Consider the following 26,836-nt stretch of genomic DNA (forward strand, 5'->3'; position numbering starts at 1 on the left):
TTTCTACCACTTTTTGGCTAATTGCGATGATGAGGATGGTGGTGATTATACGAAATTAAGGAAAATTGATTAATTTTTATTGATTGTTGCTATTTAGCGTATTTTCTCTGCCACTTTTGGCTAATCGCGTGATGTTGGTGAGTAATGATGACATTGATGAAGGGACACTCACAAAAGCATTCATACCGAGGCCGTGATTCGAACCCGGGACACCTAGCGTCTTAGTGTGCTGTGTACTCCGTCACGAAGTATCGGATGAAGTTTATACCTCTACGCCTCATCTAGTCCAGTCCTACCCTTTGCTGATAATCGTGGAACCGCCACTGACTGGTGTTTTTCACGTTAACAGTTAAATAAGAATTAGCAAACAGAAAAGTCTTGGAAGCCATTCTACACGTACTTTGAACGGAAGTCTTCACGACTGACAGCTATGGACAGCGGGTCCGTGTCGAAATCTTACACCCTCGATTTCGCAGTTGAATTTTTTTTATGAAGATTATGTGCTGCTAATTGTGAATAATAAAATTCTGGAGCGCGGAAACAAGTATTTACGACTGTACAGCCGTTTGAAGTTGCGAGGTGGTTGCCGAGTTCCCACCGATTCCGGGCTTCGCCTCTACCGTCTCCTATCGCTACCGCGGCCCCGCCTTTCTATATAGAGTCCCTTTTGAAGATATGTTAGAAACTGGCTGGAGCCACCTGCCCCCAATACTATTTTTCGCACTGACACATTTAGGTACCAAAGAAATAAAGCTGAAATTAAACCTCAAAAGGTAACTTACCTCTTTATCCCAAGTGCAGGCTGAATTGCGGGTCCAAGTTAATTTGAAAGTTCAAAAGAGAAGTAAGTCGTATGTCAAAAGTCTTTGTTGTCCTTTTCCACAGAATACTACCCTCCCCTTTCCGTACCATCATACAAATAAGAAGTTGCAAATTATCCCATCCCACAAGTCATAAATACAACCCTCCCCTTTTCTGGCCCGCAGTTGCGAAGAGAAATGTGCACGATGTTCCACAAGCTCATCTTGGCTTCTTTAGTTTTCCTTTGTTTGTCAATTAGATGTCACACAAATCAATTCCAATGTCTGAAATCTCCAACCCGCCAATACGTCATACAAATAACATATCGCAAATTATCCCATTGCACAAGTTAAACAAGAAAAAGAAAATGTGTACACGTGCGCCTGTGACATGAATCCATTATGGAAGCCCTGAAAAGCCGTATAGACGCTACGTACGTACGGAACTTCAATATAAAAAAACGTAAGTTTCGTAACCGTAGAAGTAACAAAATACCTTCCGCGATATTTAGAAACACCCTTTGTTACAAGAAACGTATTTATTTGACGAAAATATTTTAAATGTTTGCGAAATCGAGGGTGTAAGATATCGGCACGGGGCCGGGACAGCTTTAGAACCTTGGGAGATATACAGGGTGGGAAATAACCTTTTGCTAGGGGTCTGCAGGAAAAAGTAACAACAATTAAGAAATTATGGTAATACCAAATGTTTACTACGACAATTGTGGTCACAAAAACAAAATTATAAGTTACTTCACGACAAAGCACCTTGCTTCAAGGCAAATGCTAAAACCAAGACCTTCTTCGGCGAAGTGGCATTGACTTCTTCAGCAGTTCTGAATGGCCGGGTGCATCACCGGACCTGAATGCAGCGGAGCACTTTGGGGCTATTCTGAAGGACGCAGTTGAGTCCTTGATGATAGTGGAACGCGGACCGGACCGCTATTCCCGGCCAACACTCCTTGCACATCTGGAACAAGTCCTCCGTGACATGGAATGAAATACGGAGTGTTTGCGAATCTTCTGAGCTCCTACCCTGATCGTCTTCGTGCTGTGAGAGAAGCAAACGGCGGACATACTAACTTTTAATTTTGTTTTTGTAACCACAATTGTCGTAGTAAACATATGGTATTACCATCATTTCTTAATTGTTGTTACTTTTTACTGTGGACCCCTAGCAAAAGGTTATTTCCCACCCTGTATGCTAACTGAACCAAACCTAACCTGATAAACCTATCCACATATGCATATATTAGCTTAAATGAACCAAATTTGAACTGCCTCACATATTTACATGATTTTTTTATGTTATTATATGCATACGTGGATAGGTTAGGCAGGTCAAATTTGGTGGCCTTAGCATGCGCATATATCTCCCAAGGTGCTAAAGATGTCCCTAGCTGCTCGTGCCTCCAAATTCTGTAGTTACAAATTTTCTCAATAGATGGGAGAGCGGCACTTATAATTAAACATTGCAACTTGAATGTCTTTATCTTGTAGAGAATCAGTACTTTTCAAAATTTAATTGGCACGTTTTCTTGTCTTTTTTTAATTAAACTCATTCAAACTCAGCTCGTGCTTGCAGCTTTGTGGAGAAAGTTTAAATATTATTACTTAACTTATTGAACCCTTCTTTACAAAGAGGAAATAATCTTTTTTTGCATTGTTATGAAGTTGCAAATCTGGGATTTTTGGAAGTGCTTATATAACAGCGTTATTCAACATAAGTTGAAGGAGTGGTGTTGGCGAACATTGTGATCTCCAAGAATCGCCTGATCAGAACAATGGTGACACATATTTTGCAATACGACGTAGCACCACCAGTCCGCCACGGAGGTCGACCATGAAAAAAACAATTGCAAACAACACCTTTTGCCCATGCCGGGATTCGAACACGGGAACTTCGGTAGTGAGACAAAATCGCCCACCGAGCCGTCCCGTATGGGTTACTGATATTGCCATATCGACGAGTTTCTACATAATTATGATACAGACCTTCTGATATTTTAAAAATATGAACTCTATGTACATACAGGGTGTTCCTGTGACCTTGATTCAAATTTGCAGGGTGGATGGAGACTGACCCAAGTACCAATATGAGATAAAGAACACTGGCCCGGAAACGCCCTACTAAAAAGTTATGAGCCAAAATTATTTGGGGCTTCGTATGTCCGTGGAATAAGACAAGTGGATGCGGCTTGTAAGTGTAATACGGACGTTACTACAGGGTATAGTAGCATTTTTGGTTACCAATGAAGGTCGTACCAGTCTACATTCTGAACGGTGCATGCTACGTTGAAAATTCAAGCATTTTAGATTGAAACTCCCTACTTGCAGCAACTTTCCACTCTTTTTATTTTTCGCTATGTGCGCTAATATCAAAGTTGCCTAAGGAACCGGACATTTGAGTCACCCTGTATTTATAATAAAGTTGAATTTAAACATCAGCTTCATGTACGTTAATTCAAACAATATTGTATTTGATTTCTGTTTGACTTTTCCTTTTGAATATTAGGAATTTGTCTATCAAGATCTGTTAGCATCCATTCCCTAACCTACTACACCCTACCCAAACCTAACCTAAATCTAACATAACTCCGAATCCCATTTGCGTCCCATTTTTAGATTTTGTATACTTATTGAGTTATAGTGTATGTATGACAAGTAATTTTTTGAAAAAAAAAAAATATAAGACCCGTTTTTGAGAAAATAGCTACCGAAGTTTTCTTGACACCACCTTCAATTGTTTTTCTACCCTGGCATAGGCAAGATATATCTTGTGTGAAAGAGCACTTCAAGACCTTTCCAACGCCGTCCGTATCACTTCTATAGGTCCCCCGGTTGCCGAAATATTGCAATTTAAAGTTAACAAGATTTTGGAAAAAATATTTTAAAATCGCACAGTTTGAAACACTGTAATTTCGGAAATACAAAAGATATGGATCTGCAATGTTGCATATTTTCATACCTCAGAGGGACCTTTCATTACGGCAAATTTCAAATGAATCAAAATACGTATGTGGGGTTGGAAAGGGCCTCTTAACTGGTTGATTTCACATGGAATGCCACTTATTTCATACCCAGAGAATCGCGTTTCTGTTATGGTTACTACCCAACCTCAACTGCAATATGTCTCTTGTGGCCTCTGAGCGCTCAAAGTGCAATTTCTGCCTCATCCTCGCCTGTTCGTAGTTAACATTCTCAGCATTCCATCATTCTTGGAGAGAAATATACATTTTGCCTATTAATATCATCCCCCTCGCCTTCCTCCACCAGCGCTCAAAGGCTCCATCCAATCCGGGACACATGTCCCTGACACCTGTCCGCACACGAGAGCCTTTTTTGCATAATCCAGATAGAAACTGTGCCAATTTCTTGCAGTTCGATGTGTTATTTATAGCGAGATTCCACAGAGGCCGAATGAAAGGCTCTTCGGAGGTAAAAAGGCTCAAAACGTTACTTTTCATACACCGCGTTTCTAGCTGCTTTTGGAGGGGCTTCAAAACCGATCCCTTTATCCATTTTCATCCTTGTTATTTCAGCATATAATGCATGCCGCTTTAGTGTGCACACACGTACTTTATACCTATCTATGTATGTATACTATATACGCATATGTTAGATAACCCGAATATGGCCCACCTAAGCTTTGATATTTTTTTAACCAACTTTTTTCCACGCAATGACTATGCCATTACTTAAGTGTGATTAATTTGGAATAATAAAAAAAAGAAGCTTGTTCTTATGTTTGTTGTATACAAGGTGCAATAAGGTAAAATTTTAAAAGATACAAGTGGTCCATATTGGGAACAGGGTGTTCCCAATATGGCCCGCGTTGCAAATTACAGAAATAATTGCTCAAAAAAGGTCCTGGAATTTCATGGAAACAAATTGAGTCTGTTATAAACAGAAGGTTAATGTGACTTGATTTACAAATATTAATAAAAATATAAAACACTTGATGAATATTACAAAGACATTATTAAAAGATGCAGGACGCAGATAAAAATTGGTATCATCTGTATCGTAAACTAATGATTTTAAGAATGTATAATTGTGATTATCTGCACTAATTTCCAATAACAATAAAATGGCCTCTATTCCCCAATATGGCCCATCCTGGCTATATTGGACAATCCTGATCGTGTCTCTACCCTCACATACCACCAATATGATGAGGTACGATAATATTGTACATTGAAAATAGACTAACAGCGCTACGATATTCACCTATTGCATCAGTTTTAATATTAATAAGAGATAAAAATATGAAGAGTCATACTCCTTGTGAAAATAATACACCTTTTTTGTTTGTGAGCTTCCAACTTCCATTGACCGTTGTGCTGCCTCTGCAACTCGGATCCAGCTGGTCTCACACTCCACATGAGGGTCTGGTATATAACGCCATCTAATGAATTTCACGGTAAACACCGTAGATACGGCGAGTAGACCATATTGGGGAATCGGTCCATATTTGTTTGTTGTATTTTGCTTCGCTAATCGCGAAGGTGAGGATGAGTGATGATATGATGAGATTTGTGAAGGAACAATCACAAAGAATCTCACACATACGTACCAATACGAAATACATTACCAAAAATTGTAAAAATTGGACCTTACTCTGGTATGAGAAAATATAAAACACTACAGCCTACTACTAGGCGACATTAATTATACATTTGACATTTAAATCTACAAGAAGAATATGTGATTATACTACGTTATATAAATTTTGTCTTATGGAAAAGTCGCTTCCATGTATTCACCTGTATAGGTTGCTCAATAAGTCCCTTAACACCCCCGGTACAAGGTCACTGCAGCGCGCAACGTGGAAATGGTGACGACCAATCGTTGCCAAACCACATTGACGACACCCGCGCGGTCGGGGGCCATCATGATGTCAGTCATCTTGAAACCAACGTGATAATTTTAAATGGAAAGGGGGTCGTGCGACACATCAATGTGGGCTAGAATTTCAGCAGGAAACCAACTGTGACATTTGTTAGCACGTAGCTTTAATTGTTGCAGAGATAACGGTACCACAAATTGAGCATATTGAGCATGTGTTATAACTTTTGTGATACCGTTATCCATGCAACAATAAAAGTTAGGTGCTAATAAATGTCACAGTTGGTTTCCTGGTGAAATTCTAGCCCACACTGATGTGTCGCACGACCCCCTTTCCCGTTTAAAATTATCACGTTGCTTTCAAGATGGCGGACATCAAGATGGCCGCCGACCGCGCGGGTGGTTTCAATGTGGTTTGGCAACAATTGGTCGTCAGCATTTCCACGTTGCGCGCTGCAGTGGCCTTGTAACGGGGGTGTTAAGGGACTTATTGAGCGACCCTGCAGAATAAAAAACATGCTTCAGAAGCATGGATTTTATCTTTCAGCTTGAAAATGATCAATTTTGGTTCTTTCCTCACACCTTTTGGTTGTTTATTACAGAGATGAAACGCTTAAACGACCTAGGTGACGATGCTTTTGCGTGTAGTATCTGACTTTTGGGACATACTGTGACTCTGTTTTTGTTCGGATATTCATGTTTTAGTTCTGCATGAGTCTTGAGGTATGTGATAAACAACCAGTAAGGTTCAATTTCATTTGGGTTATATTGGGGGGGGGCAGTCCTCCGAAAATCTCGTTACATTTTTCTTTTTTATAATTTTATTATAATAATTCTCAGTTCTGGGATTTGTAATGGCACTTTTACCAAGGGAACGAACGCACTAAAATAATAATTTTGCACATTACGTCGCGGCGTCGCCGCGTGGGGGCCCGCCGATTTTCAAATTTCGTAAAAAGGAAACAAGTTTCTCTTCTTTCTTCTTCCTCTTCTTCTTCATGTCATAGTCTTATAGCCAAATCTGTACTGAACAAAACGAGGTGTAATTTGTAACTCCAGCTTTCTTAGTTCCAGAGATATAAAATTTTATATAAAAGCATGCGGAAATTTAAAATTCCCGCTGAAAATGCCTCGGTCGTTCGTGCGTTTACCGGGAAAACACGCTGGGTCCTTTAAGGGTTAAGGGACTTTTTTTTACATAAGTTAAGGCAGCAGTGTTTTGTATCAAGTTTTTCTATATTTCTTGCGTTTAGGCCATGTATTTCCTCATTTGTAACAAAGTTTGATACGTTGTGCATTAAAGTACAGCCCGACATGGAAAGAAATATTCTCTTGCAGCGCAATCCTATAATAACATGGTTTGTGTGTAATTATACTGTGGCGATGATTAGGAGGGCGTGGGGTCAATTCCCCCCACTTTCCCCCTCTCACAATGGCTTCTTAATGATGCATTGTCTACGAAGAAATAGAAGAAAAAGTAAACTGCCCCCTTAGTTTGGCATCGCGCCTACGCAATTGGACAAAACACACGCGAAAATATTCCACAGTACCATTCAAAACATCCTTGCCAGAATCGGTTGATGCTATATTTTCTCCTTGGAACTTAAGAGACCAACACCAACGTCATCTGGACGTTTATGTGCTTTGAGGTGGGTCATGATGACTTCAGTGACGTAGCAAGCGCGCCTCCGAAATCTTGAGAGTCCCTGTAATTTATATAAGAGCTCTGGAACAGAACTTCTGCCAGTTGAGCAAACTCATCGCCAGAATAAATTTCTGTCGAAACCATTCTGGCTTTTATCCAGACCTGTTTCTTGGGAAAGGGATAACTTATTACAAAGCCATGTGGATGCCTGGAGAGTTCATATTCTTTTCGGTGGTACGGTTGGCAACATTTCAACGAAAAAAAAATAGGAGACGATAGAAATCTAAAACCAGGACAAAAACTCACCAAAACATGCTATTTCTACATTGTACAATGAAAATAGTGTAAAAACCATAAAATGACAATCACAAAGGAACGAAAGTGTAAATTAGAAACCGAAAATCACAAAACAATAAAAACAGTTTAAAATCAGAAACTGGAATTCTAAAAAAAAAAACAATAAAAACAGTGTAAACCCAGTGATAATTACAAAACCAATAGAGGCAGTGCAAAGCCAGAAACTGACATTCACAAAACAGTTTTGAAAAGTATAAAACAATAAACTGACGTTAACAAAACAATAAAACCAATGTAAAATCAGAAACTGAAATTCACAAAAACATTAAAAAGTGTAAAACTAGAAACTGGCTATCACAAAAACACTAAAAACAGTGTAAAACAAAAAACTGAAAATCTTGATCCGTTGGAAAGGAAGGGAAACGAAGGACTTAAAATCACAGTTGTGAAAGAAAATAAAATTTAAACGAAATGTTTCGATCGAAATTAGAACGAAGCTCGATGCAACGAATCTAGAATTTGTATTTATTTTAGTCGTAACTGCTTTATTTTACTTCTCTTCTTGTGCCACTTTTGGCAAATTTGCGAAGATGAGGATGAGTGATGACATAATGAAATTGATGAATGGACACTCACAAACATCCATGCCCAGACCGGGATTCAACCCGGGACCCCTGGCGAGTCGTAACTGCTAAATTGGAATGAAAGTCGTAAGTACTAAATCGATCGAAAGTTGATGCTAGTAAATTAGAACGAAAGTCGAAGTTTTTAAATTGGAACGAAAGTTGAAGTTACTAAATTGGAACGAGAGTCGAAGTTACTAAATTGGTACGAATGTCAAAGTTACTAAATTGGAACTACTAATGTCAAAGTTACTAAATTGGAACTAATGTATAAGTTAAATTGGAACGAAAGTCAAAATTACTCAATTTGAACGAAAGTCGTAGCTACTAGATTGGAACGAAAGTCGAAGTTACTAAATTGAAACGAAAGTCGAAGTTACTAAATTCGAACGACGAAAGTCGATGTAACTAAATTCGAACGACGAAAGTCGATGTTACTAAATTGGAACGAAAATCGAAGTTACAGAATTGGAACGAAAGTCGTAACCACTAAATTAGAACAAAAGTCGAGGCTACGAAACAAACAAAACAATCTAGGAATGAAACTTAAAAAATCTATAACTAAATTCGAAGAGAGAAATTCCGTGTAAATGAAGAACGCTATTATATATTAGTCGCTTATGGTGAATTATAATTACACATGGTAACTGTACACTGTAGACGTCATCGTATCACGAAACGAGACGCCAATTCGATTCGTTTGTCATACCTAACATTCATGAACGTCCGTCGGATATTTACCAGGGAGGAGCAAGCAAGGTACATTTTCCCCCATAATTAAAAAAAAAAGAAAAGAAAACAGTTCTTCAGTTTGAATTTATTACGAACCTACAACGCCCATTTAATAATTAATGTAAATTACTGTGACTGAAATGAAATCGGTGTGGCCCCCCCATTGCTCCCCTTACCGAATATCCATGCTATAATTGTACGACTTGATCACAAACATAATCGGAGCTTTAAAATTTCCCGATCATCATTTCTTCGAATTATATATTTGTAATTTTTTTCACATTTGAATTTCAGTTTATGTCAATGTAATAACAAAGTTGACTTCAGAGGACATAGAAGAACATTGAAATGGAATCCTGGTGAATTATATAATCGCCATTGTGTTGAACGTAAAGCAAGAATTCCTTTCACAGACAATAACGACACTTTTCCCTACTGACAATTCGATGTTGCTGAAGTCAGGTCGTTGACCCTGCAAATGCTGAAGTAAACGTTCCCTAGACAATGAGAGAAACATTGTTCTCGTTCTTGTTGTAGGTGATTAGCAATAAGAAAAGAATGTGGAAAAACGATAATGCTAGGTAGTTTCAATTGTAGATAATGATGAATATCGTTTGGGAATTGAGGATTTTAGAAACAGTACACCAGGTTGCGCCAGGTGCTGATCTTACTATCATGGTTGCATGTGCATTTCACTGAAAAAATCGCCGCCATTGTACCTTATGCATAGTAACTCACTGCAGTTACTGTTACTGCTATTATACGCTGTAGATCTAGCTTATCACTATAAAATCAATATCTTATTTTATTATTTTCAGTAGGGTGACACCTGAACATATTTCTTTGTGCTTCCGCCATGATGAATACATAAACAGAAAAAAAACCTCTAACAAAACAAGTATGGTAACAACAAACATAAAATTTGGTAGCCTTTCCTAAATCTGAAGTGGCCGCGGTGGCTCAGTCGGTAACGCGTCTGACTACCATGCTAAAGGTCCCGGGTTTGATCCCCGGCCGGTTCAAATCCGGGAACTTTTCTAACGATGGAAGCGGCTCCGGCGCCCACCCAGCGTCGAATAACATGGGTACCTGGGGGAAACCCTGGGGGGTAAAGGCGGTCAGGGGCGTGATGCTGATCACATCACCCCCACTCATGACCGGATCAAGAAAGTGTGGGGCGTTACCCCCACACCCCCTATACGCCTTCATGGCGTGGTGCTATGCACAGGGGAACACTTTACCTTTACCTTTCCTAAATCTGACGATTTTAACCAAAATTCTTGGTAACTAAATTACTGTGACCAAATTTTTAAATCAAAACGGGACATTTTTAATAATTTCCAGAAGGAAAGCCAAGACTGGAAAATTTACACTTTTTTTTTTAGTAAAAACTGTTTCGTAATAAATATGTGTCTGAAAAAACTAATTAATAAATACTCTGTAAATAACTTACATATCATGGTGATATGCACTACACTTCAACTCCGCAGTCCTTTTGAATTAGAAGTCATTGATATTTTTTTGATGAATGGATCTTCTGCAGTACATCATTCTTTTCAAATAGCATGTAAAAGTTTACACATGTGTGATTGACCTTATCAATATAGCTTTCAAAATTTGTACTAAAAGATCATTCGTCACTTGCCTAAAACCATTCATATACACTCGTTCAGTGGGGCCATCGAGGTAAACAGAGAAGAAATTCCAATATTTAAAGAAGTTTAGAATATGGCACATTGTTGACATTGAAATGAGAAATAATTTCTACACAGTAATACCATAGTTACATAGTAATAGTGGAGAAGGTGTATTGTTGCAGTAATCAAATGCAGATAAGTAATTGCCACAAAAAGGGACATTTTAGCGTCCCGTTTTACTTTACTAAAAAGAAAAGAAAAGACAATCCCGGCTTATACGTCTGGTCACCTTAAACTAAACACATGTGTAGGATTATTGAAAACTTTTGGTACTGGTGAACATTGATATTTTGGCTCCTATTTAAACAGATGTTTGGTTGCCGAAAACAATTTTAGTTTGTTTTATTTAGTCCAAACAAATTTTCTCCTGTGGTTCTGTGTAGTAATTTTTGCATTTCGTGAATAAAATAGTGTGTAATGTTAAATTACCTAATACATTATATTTAAAAATAACCGAATGTCCAAAGGAGTGAAGCATGATTATGCAGTTTCTTAATACTCGTAATGGCCATCTTAGTGATGACTTAAAATTAAATTGTTTCTGGATGGTAGTGAGCCAACAGTTACACGAAAGCTAAGCAGGACTGGACCTACAGTTTTCATGATCATACCCGTCAAACAGCACACAGCTGTGTGACATGTAGTGAAAATAAATACTATCATGATTCAGTGTTTACTTTGGAGAATTATTGACAAGAATTTCGGGGACGCGGAACTGACATTAGGGGGTACGGAAACACCCACATGCATCCCCCCCTTCACTCCCTGGCGCCGCCTATAGCAGTACAGTCAATACTTATCGATATTTGTTCACAGTTAATGATATATTTAGATTTGTTTTATTTTACTTAGCTTTTTGTGCCACTTTTGGCTAATTTGCAAAGATGGGGATGAGTGAAGATATGACGATATTGATGACAGTTACAAACATCCATGCCCAGGCCGGGATTCGAACCCGGGACACCTGGCATCGTAGCGCGATGTGCTAACCACCCCGCCACGGGGGGCGGCTTTATCACAGTTAACTATGTGGAGTAACATTTTACATCGTCTATGAAAATAGTGCTTGTTTATGATAAAGGAAAAATTATATAGCCTATGTGCACCGCGCCATGAGGTCACATAATGCAGGAGTTTATCCAAAATTTTCCATATGGGCGTGTAGGTTCATATTTAGAGCAGTGTAAGTTTAAATTTAGAGCCCAAGTGACATGAAATTAGGTCTTTATAAAAATAATTAGGTGGTGTTGAGGAATTTTTTGGTGTGTGTCGATAAATAGCTGAAACAATAAATTGTGTCTAGGACTGGATATCTTGGCCATAGTCATGGATACCGTTATTCATAACCATATCCCTTTACTTGATTTTACAAAATTTTAGATTTCAGAATTGAAACAAATCATAGCCGTGTGTAGAGAAGTCAGAAGAGTAACTAACATCCTCTGCGACCCCGCCCCGCAACTTTCAGTTGTGTGCCCCAAATCGTTAAAAAGAAAAAAAGCTTCCTTATCTAAAATATCAATTCACGCATTAGGTATAGCCTATACAAATATGAAAATACATACAATGTTATAATAATCGGAGGCGAAATATATATCTTATTCATTCGTGGTTTACTTGGTTTGGATGATAACATTGAAGCTTTAACATCATCTACTAGAGTGTGAGTCAAATCTCCTGCATATGGCCTTGAACGGCTGACCAGCACCAGCGAATCGCAGACGTGCGGTGTTGCCGTGCTCTCCGTAACAAGGAGTTTCGCTCAACCACGCTGTCTCTTTTCCGTGAAATTTCGACATGGTACCGCTGCAGTGCACTGCTATTGGCTATCGCCATATGCAGGAGATTTGACGCGCACTCTAGTACCTCATTCTGTAAATACACTTGTTGCACTTCTAGCACAGACTAATGAAGTACATACTCTCTGCTTCCAGTGATTAACATTTTCTGTGTGCAGTTGTAGGGGATAACATTGAAGCTTTAACATCATCTACTAGAGTGTGAGTCAAATCTCCTGCATATGGCCTTGAACGGCTGACCAGCACCAGCGAATCGCAGACGTGCGGTGTTGCCGTGCTCTCCGTAACAAGGAGTTTCGCTCAACCACGCTGTCTCTTTTCCGTGAAATTTCGACATGGTACCGCTGCAGTGCACTGCTATTGGCTATCGCCATATGCAGGAGATTTGACGCGCACTCTAGTACCTCATTCTGTAAATACACTTGTTGCACTTCTAGCACAGACTAATGAAGTACATACTCTCTGCTTCCAGTGATTAACATTTTCTGTGTGCAGTTGTAGGGGCATAATAACGTTTGGTTGAATATTTATATTTTAACGCCGAAAGGAAAACTTTTGTGAACTATCAGTCTTTCTTAATTTACTGTACAAAAATTCTGTACGTATATAGCTACTATAACTGGTTAAGGGAAGAAAAACAGACTTGGTCGGATTTACCAACCAGCCAGTCATCTGAAAATTTTCGGAAACGAAGGGGGAGTTTGTGTAACATGAAGAAATATTGCCCCTGCAACAGTCTAAAATAGTTGAAGAATTTTGCTCTAAATTCTAGTCAGACTCGACTCTTTGTGAGTCTCTCTTCCTCTTTGGTAAATAAGACCTTTGTTGATTATTTACTGCTCAAGACCCTTTATACTTTGAGCAACAGCTTCGATGTTGGCAATGGATCAAGCTCGTCCTGTAACAATAGCCGCGGGGAATGGGGCTATTTTGGCTTCTTTACAGCAGACGCATGCAGGTACTGTCACTGACGACATTCGCAGACTACTTCTCACCTCTCTCGTTGATGCTATCGGCGAAGACCGTGACCGAATAGGCAGATGCTGTCGCCTAAAGCACCGTTCCACCCACGGAAGCCCCCTAGCGTCATGGTCCGAATCCGCAACATTCGTGGAGTTGGAGGGGAAAAGATGATAGGCCCGCAATTGTATGCAACTCCTTGCAGCGATATGCTTCATGAGGGTTGGCAAAATTTGTGTATTTTTCTTTTTAGAGACAAATAAAACATTCATAAACATGTTTCGTAGCCATTAACAGTTTTCGGTGGTTTCGCGTTTGAGAGAAATCAACGTCCTTACTTATCAACCATACTTCTTTGAAAATAAGTCTTCCCGGCATTATGTTTTAAACGTTATATTTGTTCTTGGTTAAAACACTGTTTAAAACATAAACATTGTACAGGGTCCGACAACTAAACCTGATGGTTTTTAATTACAAATAAAAACAAAACTCTTTCATGGAACGAATTCAATTTAATACATGTTGTTCTACATATCAAAGCATTTTAGGAAAATAGCATGGGTGGCAATTTCATGCTGTTTCTTGTCAAGGACAGTTCAATTTTTGAATAACTCCTCAAAACATACCCGAACTCTTTCGATGTTCTCTGGCTTTCGAACCTTACGATGTCCACCAGGTATTCATTTCATTGCTGATGCCGTCTCCTTGAAGTTCCTTACCCACAGTAGAATGGTATTCATTATGAAAAAAAAAGTGTCTCAACCACAAAAGTACGTTATTGTACAGACCACTGTTTCATGCTGACTGGCATGCATTGAGATAACGAGCAGCTGACTGTCGCTTCCTCGAGCAACGTCCTTTCAGTGTTGATTTAAAAACCGTCAGATTCAGTTGCCACGCCTCACAGATGTGCCGTTCAAAAAATTAACTATCCTTGACAAGAAACTGCATGAAATTGCCACCCATGCTATTGACAAGAAACTGCATGAAACTGCCACCCATGCTATTTTTTAAAAATGCTTTGATATGTAGAACAAGATGCATTAAATTGAATTCGTTCCATGAAAGAGTTTTCTTTTTATTTGTAATTCAAAACCATCAGGTTTAGTTACCGAACCCTGTACAATGTTTATGTTTTAAACAGTGTTTTAATCAAGAACAAATATAACTTTTAAAACATAATACCGGGAAGACTTATTTTCAACGAAGCATGGTTGATACGTAAGGACGTTGATTTATCTCAAGTACGATAGCACCGAAAAATGTTAATGGCTACGAAAAGTATTTAAAAACTTGCAATGACATGTTCTGTGAACATTTTTCACCATTCGAAATCGCGAAATAATATGAATTTGTCCAAAAAATGCGACGAAAAATACAACATTCTTGCGTTTGATTTATTTATTTATTAAAATTTCCAGTGCAGCAGAAGCCAAATTAAACCGGAAAGAAAGAACAGTAAAACAGTAGACTAGTGTTAAAAAACACACGCAAAATAAGATAAAATATAATAAACTAAAATAAACAAAAATAAACAAGCCAAAACATTAAGAAGGTAAACAGAGTATATTCACAATGCAATACTTACGTACATTTTTTTTCTAAGTTGGTGATAAGAGATGAATATGAACTGAATATATCTACTTGGTTTGATGAATTGGTTCGGTAGTCTATGGAATAATGAACGTTGTATGAGTGAGAGTCTGGGAGTTGTAGTGTGGAAAGTTTCCTTGCTCCGTGCGTGTTTTATGTCTAGGTACTCGGAGGGAGAGTTTTAGGCTTAAAAACAAAAATGTACCATATTTATGCGTGTATAACGCGCACGCTTTTCAACATTTTATCCAAGAAATAACAGAACATAATGCATGTTATACATGCAATAATTGCGATAGCTACATGAAATCACGTGATGTTTTCCACGTTTTTTCACCTTCTATCGGAACGTTTTGTATCACAGAGATTTCTGTTATTTATTATCACACTTCCATTTTTGTCTAATCGCAAAGATGAGGAGAAGTGATGTTACGAGAAAATTGAGGAAGACACAGCGAACACTCGTGCAAAGGCCATGTAGCGCGCTGTGCTAACCACTCCGCCACGAAGGTCGGCTCAATGCTGCAAGTGTAAGAAAGGATAGGAATTAGAAATCTTACCTTGAATGCTATCAGTTAATCTGGATAGGGAGCACACCCAACGTATGCCCTCAGACTTACCTACACAGCCCCAAGAGGATATTCAATCGGCAGTTATCTGAGAGTATAGAAGCTTTCTACATATTGGCATTTAAGTTTTGAGTTTAATTCTTTCGTTTTAAGTCCACTTTATGCACAGATAAGCTAATCGGTACTGCAGTACTGTTTAAAGTTGGATCCGAACCACTATGTGCCTCCACCGGGTATCAAATCCGGAACTCCTTGATTACAAGGCGACGACGTTTCCACTACGCCATCGGGGAGGGCATATTGGCATTTCATTTTACATACATCAACTATCAACTACGCATTAGATTGGAGGTTGAGTAGGACCCAGAGCTAACCAGTGAGCAACACTCAGAAATGAACCAATTTTTCGCACATAAAGTCAGATCTTTTACTCCTATTCTCCTTCACTTAAAAGCTTTCCTCGAAAATTTGTATCAAAACTAAATTTTCCCCTCAAGATTAACAAAATCATCTTATTTCCCGTGAGAAATAAGTTACACCATAAGTTAAAGTGCACTAAAAATTGCAACTATCTGTTGAGAGCCTAATTTGGCAAACAATTAATACGATATTGTTATATTAATTCTCGTGTTGTGCACAGAGCTACTATTAGAAACCTTAACATGAGTTCTCTTATTCCACAGGCTCCATTGATTGTCCTTTTGCGCAGACTGCTTCCTAGTCTCCAGCTAAAGGTAATTACTATTAATTTGTTCTCTTCAATATAGACACTTGCATCGAGAAATCGAAAGGTGTTTATTGTAAGTGCATTACTTATTTGAGGAGATTAGCCTTATCTGTTTCGTCTTCCAGGTTTTTCTCTGCCTTATGGCATGTCTTTTTAAATGTAAAGGAACCAAATGATTAAATTTACGAATCTCCTTCCTTCAAATTCATAATTTGGATTCTTCTTCTGTCTATTTTCTTCGTTTAGTTTAAGATCCTAAAGGGTTTTGATTCTTCTTCCCCCCCCCCCCCCCCGTTGTTTCCTCTAATGCCATTCAACATTTTCATACTTCTTCTGCTCTTTTTATTTCCTGATTCTTCCTATGATTGCATTATTTGTTCCATCCTAGTCCTCCTGCATTCTGATTCTTCTTTCTCTGTTCCTATTCTTTGTTCCTTCCAAGGTCCACCTGTATCCTGATTCTTCTTCTACTTCTATTCGCTGTTCCTTCCAAAGCCCTATTGCATCCTGATTCTTCCTCTGCTTCTATTCTTTGTTCCTTCCAAGGTCCACCTGTATACAGATTCTTCCTCTGCTCCTATTCGCTGTTCCTTCCAAAGGCCTCCTGCATCTTGATTCTTTCCTCCTCTGCTTCAGAAAATACCATCACCTCTATTTCATAGATGTTGTACTAAAATTCAACTGCATTTCCAAACAATTATTCTGAGTATTACCTTGCTTGTTGTCGTATTTATGCATTTAATTTCTACCATTCTTCACTATAGTCGTAAGCCAGAAATCTTCCAGTTTTTCTCATGGGGAATACGGGTAATATGCAATGTTAATGGCCCTTTGTGCACACGAAAAACTTTGCTGGTATTTCCCTAAACGCTAGAAGCCCTTGCGCTCTTTTTTTTTTTTTTACGCCCGATAGTTGACCATTCATTTCAAATTGCTATAATTTTCTAGTGTGTTCTAATGCATACCTAAGTAACATATTTGTCAATATCATGTTCGAATTTGAAATTATGTAGTGCGTTAATTGGTTTATGGTTTTAAAATGTATTCTACGTAACAACCTCCCAATATGGATCTCGAGTGGATTTCCCCATGGGAAAACTGACCCAACCTTGCTGCTTTTACTACTGCTACTTCGCCATCATTTTACATGCCATTGTCGTTTGGTGAGGAGAGTAGAGAGTGTATTCAGGTTGGACATTCCAGTTTGCGCATGCGTAGTTGTGGAAAATCAGGTTGAGTTTCCAGTTCGCGCATGCGTAGTTGTGGAATTTAACGTTGAGTTTACAGTTCGCGCATGCGTAGTTGTGGAAATTAACGTTGAGTTTCCAGTTCGCGCATGCGTAGTTGTGGAAAATCAGGTTGAGTTTCCAGTTCGCGCATGCGTAGTTGTGGAAATTAACGTTGAGTTTCCAGTTCGCGCATGCGTAGCCGCTGAAATCAGGTAGACTTTCCAGTTTGCGCAGGCGTAGGCAATAACGTGGACAAAATGACATTGTTCTTGGACTCGCTGCTTCCCCAAATAAAAATCCAATTGGATATCTGTGAGTTTAGCCCTATTACATACGCTGCTTCCGCATTGGGACCATACTTGGTAAAAAAAAAAATATGGAGGAAGTCTGTACCAATTATACCCCCTTATCAGGTATTTATTTTCAGATGCTCAAAATTGCCGAGGTGATAAAATGTGCAAAGGAAATTGATTTTCAGCTTTTTTATCTCGCGTTCTTTCCTAATTCTACACTTCCTTTTCTGACTCCAGCGATAATATCAAGGATGTTGGATAAATAAAAGAATCATTTCTATCGCGAGAACTCTCTTATGCTTAACTCAGAGTGAACCAATTCTGCTTGACAACGTGGAGGAGGAGGCACTGACCGCTTAATAACGAGCCACACTCTTTTTGGATTTGTGACAGACGGCGTGCGCCGACCCCACGCGAGTGTTTGCTTGTCAGGAAACAATCACGGTGCGGGGAATGTAGAGGGGCTGAAGCTCGAGCACGAGGGAAGCTGACTGCTTTCATCTTCACGAGCGATGTCTCTTGACTTGGATGCCGCTGTCTTTTGCTATCTCTCTCTCGCTCTCTTTCTGGCGGTGATTAGGAGGAAGCTTAAAGGGTAATTGCCCCCACTTCTGTTCTAGTTTATCAAGGATTAGTTCCGTTTCTTATTTCTCATTAGCTTTGGTGAGGGCAAGTGAGGTTAAACGCCCCTCAGTTATGCGGGCAAATGTATGGGGGAGGGTCATAAAATTGGGGCTGCAAGCGGGAGATGAGGTGAACGTGGTAAATGTGGATGATGTCCTGTGGTGCAGGAACTTATTTGAACTGTGGGGTACAATGTTCAACCTCCACACACGCACATACACATTGATACATTGATTGATTTGGTTTATTTGACTTTGCCTTTTTACCACTATTGGCTAATCGCGGTGATGATGATGAGTGATGATGTAATGAAATTGATGAAGGGGCGTTCACAAAGAACGCCCATGCCGAAGTCGGGACCGAACCGGAGACTCCTGACGTCGTAGTGCGCTGTGCTAACCACTACTCCACGGAGGTGGACTACCCGATTGTTGACTCGGAAAGATAAGGATCAGGAATGTTTTGCCTAATGAAGTTGCAATTTAATTTGTTTCTCGCTACACCAAGATTTTGCATGTGTACGTACGTACATTTAGTTAATTCTGAGATATTTATTTATTTATTTATTTAAAGACATGACACTACAGGCAAATGCCCATTTACAGTGTCTTGTATTATAACACTGTTTGGTACACAAAATATGCAATCAGAAGAATTCAAAAAGTACAATAATATGATAATATGTGTTACAGTAATATAAAAATTAATATAAGATTAAATATGAAAGAGAAGTATAAAGTATTAACCTGACAGTTTGGGTTAGAACTTACACATGATAACCAAGAAAATAACCAAGGAAAAACATATGAATGGCTTATTGCAGAAAGGGACCTGAGTCACATTTTTGAGGTATCGGAGTTAATGGTATTTTTTATTTTCCTAGTTACAGACACATCTTTTAGTGCAGAATGGACGTCAGTCACACGAGGCTATAGCCAAGAAAATGCACAGTGAAAAGTGTACTTTAATGCAGAAAGGTACCCGAGTCACTGACTCGGGTCCTTTTCTGCAATAAACCTAGCCGTATTTATACGTTGTACGAACTGTGTACGCTAATCTGTAATACAGCTCGGGCGGTAAAAATACTGTCAAACTTATTGACACCAGTAACATTATTGATTTAGCAACGTGGTGGCCTCATGCCTACAAAAAAAATGTGGCATCTGTGAAAACTACCATGTGTTCCTACAAGAATAGGCAGTATTTTCAGATTTCCAAGTATCATTACTTTGAATACTGTGCTGAACATAAGGGTACTGTCAAGGTTTCCGAAGTCATCAAAGGTTTGACGTCTCACACCTTCTATCTGTCCAAAGGTGCAAGAATTGTAATTCCTACGCCACGTACGTTCCCAGTTGCACGTATGACGATCAAGCTTACTAAATTAAAGGACATATGAACTGCCTTGTCGTATGTACCAGACGACGTCAAAGGATTTTATGAAGATATTCTTCAGTGGCCCACTACACACGGCAATGAAACAGACTCAGATGTAAAGTAACACATGCATGTATGACCTCGTACATTATTGTACTTCAAACACCGACAATAAAGTCCAGAAAGTGCAGTACACTGTCATTCATTGATGAATCTATAATTTTCTGTGGCATATATAACATAACCTAACCTAACCTAGCTTATGTGGCAACCACAAACGGGCGTTTGTAGGATAATTCTCGTCTTATTTCTCAAAGTTTCCACTTTTATTGCAGAAAGGTACCGGAGTCACAACCTTTTCATCTCCACTGTCTCTAGCAGCATACTGCAGGGGGGTGCATTGAGGGTTGCAAAATTAACTTTTCTTTATGCTGAATATTTGAGCCAACAATGGCACATTTCTTTCTTACACAATCAAAATTATACAATTTTTCTTGTTTTTCTCAGAATTGTGCAAAAGTGACTCAGGTCCCTTTCTGCAATAAGCCATTCATATGTACTTCACCTTACATTTAAAACCGATGATATATAGATGTAATGACAGTAATTAGTTAATAACACAAAAGAAAAAGAAACCAAGTTTCAAGATTTATCGATTGCTTATATTCGATTATTTTTCGAGTTCGTGAGTTAATACAGAATATTGCATAAATATATACAGGGTGTCCAAAAAGTTCCTCTCCGATTACAAACCTTTGTACCTTCTGAAGTTTTTAAGATAGAGAGTGAAATTTACTAAAACTTGTGGGAAGGCTCACCAAGTTGTGGTGTTACTGAAACAGGTCGAATAAATTAAAAAAGTGTTCATATCCGGAAAAAGCTGTTACGTACCCAATAGGCCTAATACGTGTAAATAGTTACTAATGTTAAACAGAGATGGCAGAACAAGAACTACAAGAAAGAAGATCGCTGTATTGTAAATAAATGATAGTGTAAATAGATGTCAAAGTAAATTAAAAAGATGAACAATAATGGAATAGAGTGTAAGATAAAAGGTGGATACTACACAGCTGTTTTCTAAGTGAACGGTATACACAATATGATATTTCGTAGATTTAGAATTTTCTACTCTCGAAATGGCAATCGGGAGTCATTTTAAAGAGGTGGGGAATCTCGAGTTCTTCACTGTGTTTATTTAAAAATCTGAATTTTCTCAAAATTTCGGAGGGGCAAGCCACATTTACTTCTTTGTACAGTCACGGACAGTTCTGGATTGTAACGATACCATTGAAATCAAGCAGACAAGCAAAAATGAATCAAGTCATTGGCATATTTTCATAGAAGTCTACTAAAAGTTGTTTAGTATTTGATGTAGCAGCTAAAGCATACATGCACGTTTCATTTTTCCTTCATTTTTAACATCGCAACCCCTAAATGTCATTCCGTACCGCATCAGCACCGCTAGCATTTTGTATCTAACAGGGTGATATGCTATCAACTTACACCTTACGTTTATCACTGGTTTAACCACAGTTCCGCTTTAAACTTTTTTCGTGTGTTTTAAATGTGCTGATAAGCCACGTCACCAGCTTTCTCACATGTTCTTTACTCCAATATCATCTAACAAATCTTTAACATCCTCTCCTACTCTTTGTCGGTGATGAATCGGGATTTTTCCACGAATTCAAACCATTTCAGCGAAAAAGTAACGAAAGATTAAGAAACCGACAGTAGATGGTAGCACTGTATCTAGGCTGAGAAGTGTTCAAATATTTGTAATAGTGGTTGCTTTTGACAATATCGCCGGCGTGTTTTGTGTCATTTTGATTAGCAAAGCTGTGAATTTGTAAACATTTATCTCAACAAAGCAAGAACTGAAAGAAGAAAGAAATATATTCCATGTTCTATTACATTTCCACATAATAGATAGTATATGTTGGACTTGAGAAGGAACGAATAATAACAGTACCTGTTAATTAAAAATATAGACATTTTCTAGGAGCTTCCAGCATAGCCAACGGTCGTTAGAATTTTCCACGCTCGAACGTACCGCACTCGTAGTGGAATGATTGGCATCGTCCCATATTTCAGAGCCTAATAAGCAGCAACACTGTCATCCTAAAGTCCATACATGGAAAGAAACCACTCTATGCAATTACAAGTCTAAATAATAATTTCGTACATTACTCAAATACAGCACATATCAAAGTATGCAATATCTACTAACCGAAACGTAAAATGGATACACATGTTGACAGACCTGCCTAAGCAATTACAAATATCGTATCACAATGCAAGAAGTACGTGTACATCATCGTTCACTTACCGAAAAGGATAATCATATTCTGCGAAATAATAAAATGCAATTATAACATTCAATCGAACATCATTTCAATGTGAAAATAATCGTTGAAACATAAAATGTCAGTCTAGGTAGTTTAAGCCCATAATCTTCTATTTCATTTTCACATATCTCGGTAAGATATACAAAACTGCATTTTAACATGGAGATGATGACTCTATCTTAACATATTTTTCAATTTCACTTCGTCTTTTACTTCATGGTCCATATTTGAGGGCCCACTACCATAGACAAATTACGAAAATACGTCAACAAATAGGGTTCGAGAGTTTGAGTGTATTTCGCTCGTTCGTTTGTTTTTCGCTCGAGCGGAAGAACTATTAATTCTGCATGCCATCTAGTGTTGCCCGTGCGAACTATTTGCCGTTCGAGCGAAAAACGCTCATTGCACCACTCTAGTCGTTACCGTACACGTACAGTGGGATCCATGAGTATTACAGTGCAAATTGTCCATCACCATATTCGTGCACTTTATTTGACCCAATAAGAGCTTCAAGAATTAAAAGAAAACTTGAAACAAGCTGTTGACAACTTCTGCGCCAGCATACATAAAAATGCAGTGCTTAAAAACACACAGGATGTAAGAGAGAAATTAATGAAAATAGTCATGGACAATTTGCACGGTAATACGCATGGATCCCACTGTACAATTTCATGTCTCACACGGATATACGCTAAAATTACGGTCCGCAATGTGAATCTTCTCTAACGTGAACCAGGATCAGAAATTCCTACCAACTTTAAAAAAAATGCCAAGAATGAAGTTCTTTGAAAGTAAATAATAGAATAGAAACATTTATAAGACTAACAAGCAATTGTCGGACTGGACAAAAAATTAAATTACAGAAATCGGGAAAAAACAACGAAGCGTTGAAAAAATATATAGATCTCAATACTTCGCAATTTAAAAGCTTTTTTTCTGATAGCAATTGCAAGGTTCAAAACATAGTTCACACTAGGGATGGCAAAATCCGGACCGAATTATAAGGATTTGTAGATTTTTCGTTGCACCGGAACGAATAATTTGAACTCCGGATGCCATAGATTTATATATTTTGGGATTCCATCACAATGACAGTAGCTACGTTCAACAATTCACAATACACTACACACAGAAATCCATAAAATGCAAAGGTACGGACATGGAGAGAAAAAACCTGCCCAATTGAAATGCGTGTATTTTTGACCCCTTGAGAAGTTGGTAATACTGTGCACTTCACCGAACGGTTAAAATCTGCCCGATACCGATCGCTGTTCGGAATTAACGAGTTACATGTGGACTTTAACTCATACTATAATAGCTACTTTTTTTGAACTGAGTAACTCCATCTCGATTAAAACTGAAATGAACATTATAATTTAAGAGTAATGAACAAAATTAGAGCGTGATAGAAGACAATAGAAATCAAGTGCTAATTTTCATGAATTGAAGAACAGAGTTTTGAAATTGTTTAAAGTATAAGAGTTCAATTCAGGGTTGTTAAATGTCCAGGAATCCTTAAATTCTAATGGGTTCTATTGGATTCTGCTACAGGACCGAAACGTTTTTCCTCGCACAATTTAAATTCGGCCCATGTTGCGTATTGATTAATTGAAAAAAGGTTCCTGGACCGTATTTAAATGCATCCGGGAAAAAAGGTTCCTGGATCGAATTGAGATACTTTACAGATAAAAAGGTTCTTTACGGTCCAGAACGCATTTACTCTTGCTGATTTTCTCTCCTGGACCGGAATTGAATTTATTTAAAATTCCTGAACCTTTAACAATCCTAGCTTAATTTCAATTTTCTACCTCTATATGTTCAAATTTATACGTATGAGGTTTATTATAAATTGATGAAAATTATTTTTAGTCTTAGATAGTCGTTAGTGAAAAGAGAAAAGAGAACAGTCTGCTTGCATGGAGGGGTTTTCATGATTCAATCTCCCTCCCCCCCTCCCTTTAACTTCGAAACTTCTATCATGTAGAATCAATACAGGTTCAGATCCAAAATCGGTTCATTATCAAAAACTTTCAAAGCTTTACAAAAAGACAAGGGGGGAGACAAAGCTGTGTGTACCCTTCCTTGGAACAATCGAGACAGAATTTTCAAACATTCAGAATTCCTGAAACTTGTGGGAAACAGGTTTTATTCTTAAAATCACAGTCCACCCAACACCATTTCATTTTCAATTCTGGCTGTCTTTCTTCCAGTGTTATTCCCCAATAATCGACACAAAATCTCCTTTTCGATCTTTAAATTCCCTATGTTGTTGGATAAATCCCCCTCGTCAAGGGATCGAACCTGGGACCCTTACTTCGTAGCGCCTTACGTAATCCCCCCCCCCCCACACACACACACACACTCCAAATCACCATCCTTCGGCGTAGTACATAGATTTAACCTATATCGGTCCCGTGAAACACATATTTGTGTAGTACATAGTGACTGTATACAATAGTGTTAAGAATGGAACTGATTAGGTAACCCCCCCCAACCGAAAGTTTTCATCATGCCATGTCTGCTAACACTAACGTATTACCCATGTTTTATGAATGGGGTATATTAGTGGTGACGTCACAGCAGACGACAAATCAGGATTTGAGTCTAACAACGGGCAAACATGTTTTTCTCCTATCCAAATCAATGGGACTTTCCATCGGAAGGGGTAGCTTTAATTATTGTGACAGCAGTTATGAAACAAAATTATGATGCGTATCGTACATCAATGTAAAGATGAGATTTCGGAGAATACGTCTATATATCACACATACCTTACAGTGAATAAGGTAAAGAATAACCAGGGTAAGAAAATCATGGACTTTTATACAAAAGTTGGACATTCCAGTTCCGAGCACAGCCGAAGTCGGCCCGAAGCTGACCCGATCTCAAGTCGGTCACGCCGCCGCTATGGATGATGGGAAACCAGCACCCTCAAGCGATTGAACCGACGGCACCATTGGCTGAGATTTCTCTTGGAACATTCGCTTTACTCGATTTTCTACTCCATTTATTCTTTACATTCTCATCTGTAAGGTATATGTTATATAGACGCATTCTCCGAAATCTCATCTTTACATTGATGTACGATGCAAGTCGCAATTTTGTTTCGTAACTGCTGTCCCGATTCTTAAAGTTACGCTTTACAATGGGAAACTCAATGGATTTGGATAGGGACAAAACGACGTTTTTATTTGTTTAGACTCAACTCCAGCTTGTCGTCTGCTGTCACGTCACACTAATATGGTCCATTGTAACTTATCCTTAATAGAGTGACTGTAGTAGTAATTGCCAGTAATTGTAACTTTTAAAAAGCAACTGTCCGAAACCTGTTACCGGTAATCGAAAGCGGGACTCCTTTGGATTAAGCAGTGGACTACTGTGCGTCCTCTCTTTACGTTGAAGGTTAAATTGCTGCACGTGTTTCTTTTCCTGGTCACCTCGAAAGAATTCTGGGTCCATGGGTACCAGGATATTACGTCAGTGTTGCCACAACTTCATTTCCCTTTTCTGCTTAAATGTCCCTTTCATGATGAAAGTTTCCCTTCATCCAGAAAGACCTTAAACCCAAGGACGTACTAAGGGGGGTCCAGGAGGTCCGGACCCCCCAGAAAGAATTAGCAAGTACAGTAATTAAATAATGAAAATATGCTTTGTTTAATATTTGTTACAACTTTTTTCAAGGCAGTAAATATTTCGTTTTTATAATTGCTTTATTAAAATTAATTTGATGCTTGTGTCTAAATAAAAGTTTACGTTGTACAATGAATTCTTCGTTGCATAGCAACATAATTATTTTTTTGGAGATGCTTGAGACTAATCTATCCTACCGCACTGTCAGGGACGAGGCCCAAAGGTCCAGGACCCCCCCCCCCCCCCGAAAGACTTACCAAGTACTATATTAGCTAAACAATGAAAATATACTTGTTTAGCATTTGCTATATAATCAAGGGTTATTTACTTACGCCGAACTTTGGATGACAGTACCAAATATATTAATCTGAAACTAATTTTCTAACATTCTTGTTATTTGATAAATATTCAATTCCTTATCTATTTGGCATTGATTTCCTTTCTAGGGCAGTTGGTTTCATACAAAGTTTAGCGGTCTTAACTACACGTACGCTAGATAATGAATACATGCTTTTATATCTCTAATAATGTCAATACTATATTAATTTAATATTTATTTATTAATATTTTAATTTAATATAATTGCAGTTATTATTATTATCTTTATTATATATCCGAGACATTTGGTTCGTATCCCTACCCCCTCCCGAAATAAATTACACTATTTCACAATATTTCCTTGATTCTTAGTAAATTATTTCTGTGCTGAACGAATTCCTTTGATTTTCGCTACAATTTATACTCCAGTTGCTATTTTTCTAACTTGAAAGAAATGTTCTTATGTCCCTCTAAATTTTCTTGCTATGTGCTACATTTTCGTAGAGTGAAAATCATTTTCTTGATTTGGCGGAGATTTCCCCATATGAATTTAAATTTCCTTCCTTTTTGATAAATACTCAAACTTCGAATTTTATTCTCCTAATGCGTAGGAAATATTCCTGCCCAGATCTGGATTGCCTCGAGTTCACAAACTTTCCCTGCACCAAGATCAATTTGATCGAGGCTAAATTTCCTGTGTTGAGCTAAATTTATTTTATTTATCTTTTTA

At 38.3% G+C, this 26,836-nt stretch overlaps 1 protein-coding gene across 1 annotated transcript in view; it reads left to right on the forward strand.

Moving 5' to 3' along the window:
• The window catches only part of LOC145989808 (monocarboxylate transporter 14), a 277,996-nt gene that overhangs the window by 57,167 nt on the left and 193,993 nt on the right, over nt 1–26,836 (forward strand). Inside the window, exon 2 of the mRNA XM_083125169.1 lies at nt 16,247–16,297. The gene's annotated coding sequence lies outside the window, so the exon portion shown is untranslated. The remainder of the gene's footprint in view (nt 1–16,246; nt 16,298–26,836) is intronic.

Source organism: Lepisma saccharinum, chromosome 7 (assembly GCF_977018435.1).
Source record: "Lepisma saccharinum chromosome 7, izLepSacc3.1, whole genome shotgun sequence".
NCBI classification, from domain to species: Eukaryota; Metazoa; Arthropoda; class Insecta; order Zygentoma; family Lepismatidae; genus Lepisma; species Lepisma saccharinum.